Here is a 16,204-nt window from a genome sequence, read left to right on the forward strand (position 1 = left end):
TCCTTCCTTCCTTCCTTCCTTCCTTCCTTCCTTCCTTCCTTCCTTCCTTCCTTCCTTCCTCTCATTCTGTTTTTTTAAACTTCAACTCCTCTCCTTGCCCTTCCTATGCAGCTGACTGCAGATAAGCCACATGGGTCTGTGGCCTTCCACCATTTCCTGAGCTGATGAACCACTCTCTCAGCCAAGATTTCAGCACTAAACATATATTGCCACTTAAAGTCACTGTGACTGTCCTGGAGTTGTCCTGATAAGATGAGTCATCTTTCATATACCCCTACCCTTACCATGCCATGGTTTTATTTTAATACTGATTACTTGATAAATAGCTCATGATGAAGACATTAATATATACAGTATCTTGCTGAAGAAAAATATTCAATATTAGAAAAACCTCATAAGATGTATCAAGACAATATAGCTCTTCTAGTTTTGTAGATATATATTATACATGTGTTTATACTTACTGGAAAGGACTTTGTATTTTCACCAATATTTAATCTGTGTATGTAACACAGAAATGGCTTTTTTTCTGCTTTCTATACTTAGTGTTTATCATTTTATCAATAAACAAGGATGTTATTAAAGTAGAAATGTGTTAGCTGTGAACAAAACAATGATTATTTGAGAGCAATCTTTACCATGGACTTCTTTGATGTGCTGGGAACACAGAGAGATGTTACAGACAATAAGCACGTGTCCAGATGGGATATTTTGTGATGGACACTGCTGAGCATGGGTTTAAAACAAAGGAACAGCATGCATAGTGGGTCACGGCATTGTGCTCAATTCTCTCCACTTTTTCAGTCCATTAGTAGGTGTCTAATTATTCTAACTATCTTTCAGAGATGTGTAATTTTAATAATTTAAGGCCATTCAAATTTGGCAATTACCAACATTAAACTTGATGGCCACTTTGGATGAGATTAACAATTAACTGCTTAGACATATCACTAAGCTTTCCTTGTATATTAACTTTAAAAGTATTATTTAGCTCTCAATCTTATTCTTCCTGTTTATATTGTGGCCCCAGATAAACCAAAATTCTTAACATAGTCTGTGTTCTCTTCATTTATCAATATATCTGTGTAAAGACTTGCCAACACAGTTAAACTAACTGTTATTAGGTAATTACACTGTCAATTTTGGCTTAACGACAGTAGGGGAAAAATGAGAACATTTAACAACCATGGCTGAGATTATTTTCTTGTTCTTCTGTGAAGAATCAGTGAACATTGTTGTTAGAGTCATTCAGAATCAGAACAAAATAACTGTCTTGAATGGAATGATGATTTTCTTTAAGACAAAGTGAGATTGCTCCAAAGAAATGTGCCTTTGAGAAGAAATAAATGGAGCTTTTTAAACTTTGGTGGTTATAAATCTCTAACCACCAAAAAATTTCATTAGGCTTCATTGTTTTTAGTTCATCTTAATGGCTTAAAAAAGGGCTCAGTGGTTAAGAGCATTTACTTGCTTGCAGAGAACCTGGGTTCTGTTCCCAACACTTATATGGGGGGCTCACAACTATTCTTAACTTCAGCTCCAGTGCAATTGTTGCTCCTCTTGGTCTCTGGAAGAACCACAAGGATGTGTGTATGCGCTAAGCTTGTGTACACACACACACACACACACACACACACACACACAAAGGCAAACAACAAAAGCATAAACATAAAAATAAAGTTCACTTAATTTTAGTGATGTCATTTAGACCTGGTTCTCATTTAGTACTGAGTTCTAAAAGGAAAGTATATCACCAACTCTTGACAGGATCGGTAAGTGTTTATGTGCATAGCTCCAGCCACAGAACATGGCATCGCTCTCCTGCTGAATAAAGTAGAACTTTCATAACTTTTCTTGATAGACTCTTTCTTGATATAGTTTCCTCAATATACACTTTTCTTCCCACATTTTCTGGACATTTTTTTTTTCTAACAAACTGTTCTTTGCTGTGTTATCCCTCCACACATTCATGGAGTCTAGTATCTATAACTCTTGTTGAGTCGTCTGTAAATTCAGTCCCCTTGCCACAAAACTCCCCTGTCATTCTGCCACCAGCTCTTTTCCCCCATCGAATTTTGTGTTTGTGCTAAAGGAAGAACTCCTGACTAGGAGTATAAAATTAGTCATTTGTTAGAAGTAATGAAAACGAATAGACTGGATTTCTTGTCCAATTCAAGTGGAAACCTAACGAAGCTTTTGAAAAGCTGCAGGAAATAAGGGAGAAGCAATTTTGCCAACAGATTTGGGGAAAGTGACTTCCATTGGCAGGTGGAGCAGATGGCATCTTAAGCATGACAGATTTTCTACCACTCCACGTAGAATCAATATCCAGTAGCATGAAGTAAATTAGCTGGCAGTGGATGAGGAGCTAGCCCGTTAGTTTGATTTAGGTAAGGGGTGGATTTGCATAGTTCTGCCATGATACTTTGTTTCAGTTCATTACTTGTGACCAGATTCAGCAGCAACCATCCCAAGGATGGCATGATAACTCGCCCATAGACATAAATCTGGAACTGCAAAGATGTAAAAAGGAAGAGTGTCTATGCCTTCACCCTATCTTTCCCCTTTTGCATATGCACAGATATGACTTTATTGTTAACAGATTTACAAAGCAAAGATGTAAATGAGGTTGAAGAGGATGGAGAGGTACAAAGAAATGAACAAATACTTATCAGGGGCTCACCTTTAACATAACTTGGTTTTGACTTTGTATTTTCCAAATGGAACTTTAAATTTTCTATTGCAACTCATGTGGATAGTAAGCAATTTCTCAGTTGTAAGCTCATGTTTGAATGAGTCCCTACATAGTGCTCTTTTGTTTTGAACTACATTAAAATGTTTGTTGGCCTTTTGTTAGCGTTCAGTTTCTTTATCCACCAAACCCTCCTTGTAAGCCCTTAGTTAAGTACTGATTTATTTTGAATAACATCAACCAGCATGGATGTTCCTAAGAAAGAAAGGGATTGAGACACAAAATCTACTGATGATGACAAGAAAAGAGTGTACCATATATAAAACCCCCGGGTTCTATATGTCAATAGTATGGATATGCCTGGAATTAAAAGGTAGAAAAATATGATTTTTAAATTATAGTAATATTCTAATTATTGCTGTACTCTTTCACTACAGGAAAATTTAAGTACCCCCACTTTGTATTTGTGTGTTTTATAACATATTTTTATCAGAATATGATCATAGCAAAGACATTATTCATTTAGTTTATTCATTAAACAAGGACATAAAATTTTTATTGTGACTTGTTTGAATATGATTTCAGGGCTGACTAGATGGTATTCGATAACCCTTTGGTGGACTTGTGGAAAAGAGTCACTTTCTTCCAGAAGGCTATTTCTCCTGGTCAAAATAAGCACATTGTATTTATATATTTAGAAATATACATATATTTCTATGTATATAAGAGAGAGTCCTACTGTGTAATTAACATTGAGCTCATGACAGAGCAAAGAATGACCATAAGGTGTAGAGCATCTTGCTTGGGAATAAAAACTATCACACATAAATGTATCAACTACATGATTAACAATAGCATTTTCCAGTAGTGAGGCATCACAGTGGAGTGTGACAGACTAGGAGTGGGATGGAACATTAAAGAACCCACTTCAGATGGAGGCTCAGAAAAGGTCTTTCCACACCATGTGACCTTTTTGATAAGATCCAAGGATAAAAGGGAGCAGACAAGGTAGATAGTTTAGACCATTCAGATCATGCAGACACATCAAGGTCCTGCTATAGAAGAGGGCTCCTGGGCTAAAAGGCTAAATGATGTGTTAAAAGACAGGAAACAAAAAAAGAAAAGCATATGCCATTGGCAGCCACATGTGGAAGTATGAATATTATTTCTGTCCAAGGAGAAACTGCTACAGGTCTTATGAAGCATGGCAGTACACACTAAAAACTTATCAATTTAGCAGACTTGTGCATAATAACTGTGTTTGTTCAGGAAGCAATAATTTATGTAAATGATAGGGTTATGAGCAGAACAAAAAGGCAGAGGCTGTATTAGAGTTTAGAGAAACAGAATAACAGAAAATAATAATGAATGGTGTAAGGTTGTTAACAGAGAAAAATTAAGTCTGGGTGATCCCAGATTCCTACATGAAACATATAGATGAGTTGATGCAATTTTTTAAAGAAGAAAAACACTTTGGAGGAAGATTGGAGGAGGTACAAGCTACCGCCACCAAGAGTTCAATTGCTTGGCATGCTACATTTGAGACAACTATGAGCCATCAAAGTAGATATTCCAGACAGGTAATGGGTATGAGTGTGCTTAGAGGTAAAGGCAATGATCTGTGGACAACAGAAATAAATTTTGCAGTTAATGACACATACAAGATGTATAGCTACAGTAAATGATGGGATCATTCAGGGAAGTCCATTATCAGGAAAAAAAAATGCACACATTACAGAGCTATAAGGGATGTCAGCATTCAGATTCCAAACAGATGAGATGGAGGTCTTGGTGCTAAACTGGCAGCACCGTGGTATAGTGGTATCATACCTGGATGCTTTTTTACAATGGGATGCAGAAAGGCAAAATAATTTTCACTTCATAAGGCAGAACCCAAAACAGTCACCTAAGAGTTTTACCGACACCAACTTACTTTATTCCTACAAAGATTTTAAGTGGCAAATTCTCCCATTACCAACATTCCTTTTACAGCTCAAGAGTCTGGCTCCCAAGGAAGGTAACCGTTGTGATGGTGAATGATTTGACTCTCACATTCACATGTTTAAATCCAACATTCCGAGGTGATGATGTTAGGAGTTTGCACCTTCCGTTGCTCATGTGGATAGAGTACATAGAAGTAGGATTAGTGACCATATAAACAGACCCAATACAGTAATTCCTTGAGACTTTTTTGACAAGGACTTCAGTTCTAGTCCTGGTAAGGGAGAGGATGCTATAGCAAAAACAGAAACAATTCTCTGCCTTGGCTGACACATTGCACACAAAGTAACTCATCGATTAAAGGGTACTAGGCAGCACACATGGATTCTTATTTCAGCCGTGTCCATTTCCCTGACCTCAGGTTTGAGGAGTGTGCTTGGTCATAATGGTCAGGGCAGAGGTGCAGGGCTTCAGCTCTTGAAAGTTTGGGTTTAGTTCATCGTTGCAAAATAGGTTTGTAGAGGATTTTTTATCCAGAAAAATAGGTGCTCTGTCAAGGTATCACATTCAAAGATCTTTTAGGTCTATGTGATTCAGTTGGATTGCAGACACACTACACATCTTTAATCCCTCTGGATGAAATACAGACACACCCTTAGTATACACCTTTAATCCCAAACAATGAAAGTAAGGTTCCTCTATAGAAGAAAGCAACTATGTTTGGAAGTGATATCTAATTGAGGGACAAAGTGATAAAACAGAAAAAGATTTAACATAATGAACAAGAGATAAGATATGGCCAATTCGGGCTGGGTGTGGTGGATTTATGCCTTTAATCCCAGCACTTGGGAAGCAGAGGCAGGTGGATTTCTGAGTTTGAGGCCAGCCTGGTCTACAAAGTGAGTTCCAAGACAGCCAGGGCTATAGAGAGAAACCCTGTCTCAAAAAACCAAAACCAAAACAAACAAGAAAAGATATGGCCAACTCTCATGAGAACAGCACAGAAAATAAAGGTGACTTAAGAGAGCAGTCCAATATATATAAAGAACTCAAGAAGGTGGACTCCATAAAATCAAATAACCCCATTAAAAAATGGGGCTCAGAACTGAACAATGGATTCTCACCTGAGGAATACCGAATGGCAGAGAAGCACCTGAAAAAATGTTCAACATCCTTAATCAGCAGGGAAATGCAAATCAAAACAACCCTGAGATTCCACCTCACACCAGTCAGNATGGCTAAGATCAAAAATTCAGGTGACAGCAGNTGCTGGNGAGGATGTGGAGAAAGAGGAACACTCCTNCATTGTTGGTGGGATTGCAAGCTTGTACAACCACTCTGGAAATCAGTCTGGTGGTTCCTTAGAAAATTAGACATAGTACTACCGGAGGATTCAACAATACCTCTCCTGGGCACATACCCAGAAGATGTTCCAACCGGTAAGAAGGACACATGCTCCACTATGTTCATAGCAGCCTTATTTATAATAGCCAGAAGCTGGAAAGAACCCAGATGCCCCTCAACAGAGGAATGGATACAGAAAATGTGGTACATTTACACAATGGAGTACTACTCAGCTATTAAAAAGAATGAATTTATGAAATTCCTAGGCAAATGGATGGACCTGGAGGGCATCATCCTGAGTGAGGTAACACAATCACAAAGGAACTGACACAATATGTACTCACTGATAAGTGGATATTAGCCCAAAACTTAGGATACCCAAGATATAAGATACAATTTGCTAAACGCATGAAACTCAAGAAGAATGAAGACCAAAGTGTGGACACGGTGCCCCTTCTTAGAATTGGGAACAAAACACCCATGGAAGGAGTTACAGAGACAAAGTTTGGAGCTGTGACAAAAGGATGGACCATGTAGAGACTGCCATATCCAGGGATCCACCCCATAATCAGCTTCCAAACGCTGACACCATTGCATACACTAGCAAGATTTTGCTGAAAGGACCCAGATATAGCTGTCCCTTGTGAGACTATGCAGGGGCCTAGGAAATACATAAGTGGATGCTCACAGTCAGCTATTGGATGGATCACAGGACTCCCAATGGAGGAGTTAGAGAAAGTACCCAAGGAGCTAAAGGGATCTGCAACCCTATAGGTGGAACAACATTCTGAACTAACCAGTAACCCAGAGCTCTTGACTCTAGCTGCATATGTATCAAAAGATGACCTCGTCGGCCATCACTGGAAAGAGAGGCCCATTGGACCTACAAACTTTATATGCCCCAGTACAGGGGAACGCCAGGGCCAAAAAAATGGGAGTGGGTGGGTAGGGAAGTGGGGTGGGGAGGGTATGGGGGACTTTTGGGATAGCATTGGAAATGTAATTGAGGAAAATACGTAATAAAAATATTTTTAAAAAAAGAGAGAGAGAGCAGTACAGAGTGAGGGGTGGGCTTAACATGCGTGCAAACTATTAAATTAGTTTTCCAGCTTCAGATTCATTTTCCTGTTGTTATGCTGAGGTTTTGAATAGTGATTGAAAGAAACTACAGTAATGTTCTCAGCTGGGTCACTTGGGCTCTATCCACAGCAACCACTGAGAAACTCTACAAGAATGCAGGAAGAAGGGAGTTGCCCTCTAAGCCTGTGCCCTGTGAATTCCCTTTCCGCTGTTTCTGAGGATGTCTCCTGGGCATGGTTTCTTAGAGAAGCAATAGCAGCACCTTCCTGTGGTGGCAGCAGCTTTAAAATTCCCAGCATTTAAAGGCATATTTCACTGTCACAGTATAGAGATTCTGGGTTTCCATTCCCTGGAATACCTTCTTTCTAGCTTAGAGAAACCCATGAATCAGCCATCTTTCCTCAGATGCCTAAGTTTAACATCACAGAGTGTCTGTAAATTTTTACACTTACAATTTCTTCCTTCTACTCCCTGACTGTTGTAGCAATCCTTGGCTTTTGCATATATTCCCTCTATTATATCATAATTCCTAACCAGTCATTATTTATCTAATTAACATGATTGTATTACATTCCCTGCTTGAGGGTGCCTTAAACCTTTGGATGGTAAGAATATGTATGGTCAGATTAGACTTTGGGGATAAGAATGTAATGCAGTGGTAGGGTTCATATATAGGCCGTGTGAAGCCTGAGGCTTACTTCCCAGCATCATGGGAAAAAAAAGAAAGGAAGAAAGGAAGGAAGGAAGGAAGGAAGGAAGGAAGGAAGGAAGGAAGGAAGGAAGGAGAGAAAGGAGGAAGGAAGGAAGGATGGAAAGAATAAAGAAGAGAAAAGAAAATAATTAGATGGAATTACCTTAACAACTTGTCTTCCTTGTTCCTCTTTGGAAATTCATGTTTCAAAGGCTTCAAGGAAATCTTTTTGGACTCTGTTCTAGTCTTTCTTGAACAGTCCTCTATAATGGGCTTACTTCATTAGGGCATGCCCATTTAGATTGATATCTCTTTTGATTAATCCAATGTTGACTTATTTGACTCATTAATTGCATATGCAAAATCCTTCCACATTTGTCACATGATATAACTCATTCATGGATATGTAATCCCACATATTCACAGATTTTTCTTATTCAAGAATAATAAGTCTTATGAAGAATGTATGTTGTCTGGGCCTGTGTCCTGAGCAGACCTTGGGCACAAACTGTTCAGTCAGCACCACAACACCCAGAGGCAACTCCACTCCCAGGCACTCGAATGTGCCCAGGATAAAAGGATCAGAGGTGAAGAGGATAAAACATCTGTCGACAACACTGGGAGTAACTGGGACCAGTGGGACACAGGCACACAGGAACTCTGCCAGAGCAGTGGCACAGGTTCCTTCTGGTCTATCTGGAACACCCCCTAAGCAGAACTTGAGTGCAAACTTCACAGCCAGCCTCACAATACCCAGAGGAAACTCCACTCCAAGGCACTTCAATGCACCTAGGATTAGAGCATGACAAGATCCCAGGAACTTGGTCACACCAGGATTTCAAGGTCCCAGAGGCAGCTTGACTTCCAGGAGCTCTGAAATACCCATGATCTCGGGATCACAGGATCTCAGAATCACAGGATCACAGAAACAGCTGAACTCTGAGGAGTTCTGACACAACCAGGATCACAGGAAGGACAGGCTCCAGTCAGACATAGCCAGGGCAGGTAGCTCTAGAGATAATCACATGGCAGGAGGCAAGCACAAGAGCATAAGCAACAGAAACCAAGATTACTTGGCATCATCGGAACCTAATTCTCCCACCATAGCAAGTCCTGGATACCTCAACACACTGGAAAAGCAAGGAAAAGCAAGATTCAAATAGAAAATAATTTTTCATGATGATGATAGAGGACATAAAGAATCATATAATAACTTCCTAAAATAAATACAGGAGAACACAGGTAAACAGGCCCAGGCACACTGCCTCTGAGGACCATGCCTCTGAGGACCATGCCTGGCTGGATTCATAGCACACATTACCACAGCTGGGATCTGTATTGATGTCTATGGCACCTGTGATCCTCCCACCTGTAGAATATAACTTACTTTCTCAGGATCTAAAAATGGAACTAGAAACAATAAAGAAGTCACAAAGGGAGACAACCCAGGAGTTGGAAAACCTAGGAAAGAGATCAGGAGTCATAGATGCAAGCATCACCAACAGAATACAAGAGATAGAAGAGAGAATTTCAGGTACAGAAGATACCATAGGAAACATTGATACAACAGTAAATAAAAATACAAAAGGCAAAAAGCTCCTAACCCAAAACATCCAGAAAATCTAGGACACAATGTGAAGATGAAACCTAAGGATAATAGGCATAGAAAGGAGTGAAGATTCCCATCGTAAAGGGCCAGTAAATACCTTCAACAAAATTATAGAAGAAAACTTTCTTAACCTAAAGAAAGAGATGCCCATGCACATACAAGAAGCCTACAGAACTCCCAATACACTCAACCAGAAAATAAATTCCTCCTGCCACATAATAATCAAAACACCAAAGGCACTAAACAAAGAAAGAATATTAAAAGCCGTAAGGGGAAAAGGTCAAGTAACATATAAAGGCAGACCTATCATAATTACACCAGACTTCTCGCCAAAGACTATGAAAGCTAGAAGATCCTGGGCAGATGTCAAACAAACCCAACAGAACACAAATGGCAACCCATGCTACTCTATCCAGCAAAACTCTCAATCACCATAGACAGAGAAAACAAGATATTCCATGACAAAACCAATTTTATACAATATCTTTCCACAAATCCAGTCCTACAAAGGATAATAGATGGAAAACACCAACACAAGGAGTGAAACTACATCCTAGGAGAAGCAAGAACGTAATCTTTCAACAAACCCACACAAACATAGTTCCACCTCTAATAAGAAAATTAACAGGAAGTCACACTCACTTTCCCTTAATATCTCTTAATATGAAAAATTAATATTACCAACATACCCTAATCTATTGAAATTCAAAAATATGAGGAATTAGAAATTTGTAGGCTGTTGTCCCATGGTCGCTCTAATTTGGGAATGGGAGAAATAGGTCCAATATTGTACAATCCATATACAGTTTCTGCTTGTTTGTACATGACAGGGTCTTGCTGTGTGTTACATAATGATCTTGAAATCATGCTTCTCCTATCTCAGCGTCTCTATTAGTAGGATTGTTTATTTGATGTTTTTTACACCATACTATGGTTAAGAACAGCTTACATCTTTAAAAATTATTTAAGCCACCAAAAGAAATGTAGACAATTAATTTGGGAGGTGGCTTAACAGTAAAGAGTGAGACTGAAGGCTTTGCTTGATATTTATAATTATTGTATCAATTTTGAAGAAGAGGACTTTATAAGTTATTCTTATTCTGAGATGAATGCTTTTCAAAATCATCACAGCCAATGAACCGGAATCTTATCCTCACCTAATGTCTGTGCCACCCTCCAAGCAGAACTATTGCTTTTTGAAACAGTTGATGAATGACTTCATTGGATAGACCATCTTAATACACACACCATTTCTTATATGAATATAACCTGTTCCCTGTATACACACACCATTTCTTATATGAATATAACCTGTTCCCTGTAGGTTGAGAATAATGACAATCACTCAAGTCAAATAGCTTTGACCATAGCAGGAAATCTGTATCAAAAATTTTGACTATATTCATTTGTTGGCACAGCAGAACTGTCAACTCTTAGTTATCTACTATGGAGGTAAAATCCTTTGGTCATGTGAGGGACATTGAAGTACAGCCTTATTACAATGAACTCAAATGTTCACAAACTGTTCTTATTTTGTGTTTGTACCACAGTAAGAGCCAAGATTTTAAGCTCTACTAAAAATAAAACAAACAAAATAAAATATCATACAGTTAATATATTTGGAGTTATTTAAAAATTATATTGAGAAAAACAGTATGTTTTTCTATGCAAGACTGTTCAATTGATTGTTGTTTTTATATCAAGCAACATTTATAGTACTCATTTTATTGTTACAATATTGTATAAATTTTAAAGGATATGATAAAAAACAAGATATTTCTGGTTTTGAAGGGGGCTCTTTGGGAAGAGTTGGGGTAAAAAGGGAAGGAAGAATGTGATGTAAATCTATTTATTCAAAATAAGTTTTTAAATGTTAACAAATTCAAATAAATTTAAAAAAGGGGGGGGGTAAAATAAGGGCAATGTGAACAACATCAGGAAACATTAACAGTGCTGGAGGCCTTGCTAGTCAGGGTCCTGAGAGGAAACAAAGGCCACAGTCTCATTAGGATAATCTGAAGAATGCTTATAGGGGTGATTTATCAAAGGATGATTTATGCAGGTGAGCAGAGTGTTGGGAAACCATGACCCTGAGGTGTAGCTGAAGGAGAGGAGGAGAGGAGGGGATGCTATGAGAAACCAGAGACCAGAGCTGTGTTGGGAGGGCATGAGAGATGTGACCAGCGTGGGACAACTTTACAAGAGGTTGAAGGAAAAAAAAAAGCCATAATATTACAAGTGATGTTGTGTTATAACCTGGAATTCCTGTCCAGGGACATTTTACAAGGCTCTGTCCTCCCGGATATTCTCCCTTCTTTGTGGAATGATGCTCTAATCTGAAATAAATTTATTATATATTTTTTTAAAAAAAGAATGTATGTCCAGTGATGGCAATCATGAGGACCACATTAGAATTCTTTCTACTAGAGAGAACATAGTCACTAACTACCCTGGGATGGCTTAAGCCTCCTGGATCTTGAACATACTTGACATTAACTGGCAAGGCTAATATTTAGACTTCTTATATGAATATGCAGATTGGAAGTCACTCTAATCTGATGACTTCATTTTGCACTTCTCCCAGAATAGATCACAGCTATTCTGGAACTGATCTGCAAGACCCCATCCAGAGCAGTTGCTTTGACAACTAATGCCTACTCCATTCCATTTTACCACTGGTTAGAGGGCTTCACAGTTCATTGCTAAACAGAGTTGGATCTGCAGTGCTTCATAAGGGTTGAAATCTCAGGCATGATAGAAGCCCAAAACTGGTGATTACCCAAAAAGCTAACAGAAGATTTTGTGCTATGCATAAACTCACAATATATGTTCCTTATAACTTGTCCAAAATGATGCAGGGCTTCATCCATTATTCTTGGTTTATTGCCCTATATCTTATCTAAATCAGGTATATAGCATTTAATTAAAATGCCTCTCAAGAATGTTTTTATATGTATCTAAAACCTTACACAGAGAATGTAAATTTCTGTGATCTGATTTTTTTTCAAAACCGGCTTTTAAGCAGTTTATTAAAAGTATAAATCTTTTTGTCCAGCAAATTATATTTCTGTCACAAGTGACCTCTGTAACTGTGGAAACCATGCTATTTATTAAGCAGGAGGTACTGTAATTATTTACTGTAGTGTTCACAAAAGAAAACAACTTACCTTTAACTATCCATATGAAAATGAAAATAACTTTGAATTACTTAATAGCTCTACAGGGAATTGTAGGTGTTTTATTCCCATAGTATGTATAAATAATCCTATGAACAAAAGAGATTCTAAAAATGGTTGTTTTTCAAGGCAGCAATGATTACTCACTGGCCTTGCCAGTCTACTCCCCAAGACCAATATTTACTAGATCTTGTTTCAAACAACATTAGTTCCTCTGAGCACTGACTGGTCTTCCTGAATGGAAGGGAAATGCAATCCCCTCCAACATTTACAAGATGCATGAGCAGTTAAAAACTAAGCATTGATGGAGAGAGGTGTCTAGTTCTGCATTTGCCAAGCTGATATAGTTAAAAACACTCTTCTGTCTACCCAACTCTGTGGTCCTGCAAGCACTCTAAGACATGTCTCTGATGTAAACTTAGAAGAATGTCACCCAGATTGCCAGGGTGTTGAGTATCAAAATATGCATTTGTTTGCTATAGGCATACCTCTAATTTGAGTGGTCAATTGGGAGAGTAAATATTGATTGAGCACCTTTAAAGTTTGAGAAGTATATAATATTTATCTTAAATCTTTTATTATCTCTTTAAAAGATAATCTGACTGCTATTTTATTGATGCAGACAATGAAATTCAAGGATCAAAGAGTGTCCAAAGGCAGAATTAGCATATCCAACACAAAGCATGTACCCTTTGGATTACTAATATGTACTATTGAGTGTAGTACCTGAAAAGAAAGTTACCACAGTACATATTTGTGCATATCACTCAGAAAGCATATAGTTTTGAAGTTTTTCTGGAAAAATATTTAGAGGAACATTGAAAGTTGTTTACGTCTCCAGATGAAGATTTGAACAGCATAGCATGGGCAGAGAAGCATCACAACTCTGTACTGTGTCAGGAAGTCAGAGCAGAGATGCAATGACTCTTGCTGAGTCAGATGTAAGATCCGTGGAAGAGATCACCATCCCCAGCTTCTAGAGCAGTGGTTCTCAACCTTCCCAGTGCTGCAAACCCTTAATACAGCTCCTCATGCTGTGGTAACCTCCAAATTGTGGCCTAGTCATAAATATAATTTGGCTATTGTTATGAATTATAATATAAATATCTTCCACATTTGTGATATGATTATTCATATAATTATAATATAAATATAAATAAAAATATAATATAAAATAAATGTGTTTTCTGATGGTCTTAGGCAACCCCTGTGAAAGGGTCCTTCAGCACAAAGGGGCCATGATCCACAGGCTAAGAAGCACCATTCAAGAGTGACGTGTTGACTACCCCCCAGTTTAGCACAAGGGAATGCTAGCGTAGTGAAGTGGGGAGTAGGTGGGTGGGTAGGGGAGTACCCTCATAGAAGCAGTGGAGAGGAGGCATGGGATATGGGGTTCTTGGAGGGGAAACCAGGAAGGGGGATAACATTTGAAATGTAAACAAATAAAATAAACCAAAAAGAAATTAAAAAATCAAAGTGACTTGGTCTCTAAGCTTTGTCAGTGTCAGGACTCTACTATTTAGACTCTGGTAGGATATGTGCTTCCTCATGAGATTTTGTTATTAAAACTGTGCCTTCTTAAATTTTATCTTTAAAGAAAAAGCAAGTTCTAAACCTGTAGAGGAATTTTATTCTATCAACATGGCTGCTCTGGCAAGGAATCACACCCAAAGACCTTCTAGGTCTATGTGATCTGGCTTAAACTCAGACATGCTCTGGGTTATAATATTGTCTGACTGGAATGCAGATATACCCTAAGTAAACACTTTTAGTCCCTAGCAATGAAGGTAAGGTTTATCTGTAGAAGGAAACCATTATATTTGAAAAGGAATGTCTAATTGAGGGGCAGACCAAGTGATGAATTGGAACAGATTTCTCAGAATGAGCCAGGATATGATATGGCCAACTTACACAAAATGGGCTTCAGGCAGGAGTTTGACGTTGGGCTATGACAAGGAAGTAAGCTCAGGCAGGAATCTAATTTTAGAGTAGAACAGGAAAGTAAGCTCAGATATCTTGGTTATCCTGATAAGCCCTTAAAAATAGTGATCATGGGGATGATCATGGGGCATTGTTTATTGCCTTGATTGTTCCTCAACTTAGACCTAATCTTATTACTTGCATGTAATTGAAATAGTATAGAAGCAGATTGGGGAAAAATAAATCTGCCTCAGCATCAGAACTGGCTGGGGTCATGCAAAAACAAAAACAAAGACAAAAAACAAAAACCAAAAAACCAAAAAACCAAAAACCAAAAACCATAAAAAAAAACCAAAAAAAAAAAAAAAACCCACAACAAAACAAAACAGAAAAAAACCAAAACAGGCATGTGAAGTGACTTAAGAGCAGAGTAAGAAAGAAAGGGGTCTTGTAGGTGGTGTGTATATATGGCAATTTACCAGGGACAGTTTTACAGAGACATGTTGCAAAGAGAACAAGCCAGACACAGATAAGTCAGTACAAGTCAGAGAATGAGAATGAGCCAGAAGTTTAGAACAAACTGGCAAAGGTAGTACAAGGCCAAGCAGAGCAATTCAGGCAGAAGGGGAGAGAAACCAGACTTAATCAGTTATCTTGGAAGATTAGAGTGTATGGAGGCTACAAGCTTCCAGGCCTAGGCCTAGGGATAATTAGGACAGAGGAGGAAATGTTTGGGGCTTAGCCAAAGCCACTTATTTGCACAGCTTAGGTATGGCTATTATCTTATTTCTTCATCAGAAGATATAAAAGACATTTACATAAACTAATCTTTGAAATATATGTTATTGATAGGTCATAAGTGATGTGTTTATAAAAACATAGAGATATAAGAGGGGTGTGGTGAGGTAAGGGTTGAAGGGGATGTCTCAGAGGGCCCATGCTGAGGCATCCCTTCCCATTGAGGAACCAGCCACACTAAAGTATAGTATAGAATAGACTTTATTCAGAGCATGGGAGGGGAGTTAAGAGGGTAGTAGAGGCAGAGAAAGGCAGAAAGAGGGAGAGAGAGTAGAGAAATAGAGACCAGCTATGAGAATGTGGAGAAAGTAGAGAGAGGTGGAGCAAGAGGGAGCAAGAGAGCAAGAGAGCAAGAGAGCAAGAGAGCAAGAGAGCAAGAGGCAAGAAGACAAGAAGACAAGAGAGAAAGAAGGGGCAAGCAGCCCCTTTTATAGTGGGTCAGGCCTACCTGGCCATTGCCAGGTAGTTGTGGGGTGGAGCTTAGACAGAATGCTAACATTAAGCACTTAAAATATTTTATTGCCCTGAGATCTATGGTATATAGAAAAACTTAGAGAAATAATTTCTCAGGGGAAAACTGTGTTAGTGTCTTTATTGAGTGTTCCATATGTAATGGTAGTATGCCTTTCTCAGTATTGCATTTTATACTACAGGGGTGGTACTCTTGTGCACTGAAATGATGGCATGATTTTAAATAATTTTATAAGAGGTGTTTTGTCCAGATTTAAGATATATTCATTTTTTAGTAGGAAGAATAATATTAATATGCATCAAAAGTTCAAAGTCAGAAAGACAGAATGCTTTTTTCTTTCTACAAGCATGATGGATTCCATGACTCAACCTCCAGAGCTCATGTGTTACTCCATTTCAACTCTCATGAGAAGTATTTAATCAACTGGACTTGAAAATAACCCATTGAGATTTATTAGAAAACTATTAATATGAAGAATAAT

This window comes from Mus caroli, chromosome 17 (genome assembly GCF_900094665.2).
Source record: "Mus caroli chromosome 17, CAROLI_EIJ_v1.1, whole genome shotgun sequence".
Lineage (NCBI taxonomy): Eukaryota > Metazoa > Chordata > Mammalia > Rodentia > Muridae > Mus > Mus caroli.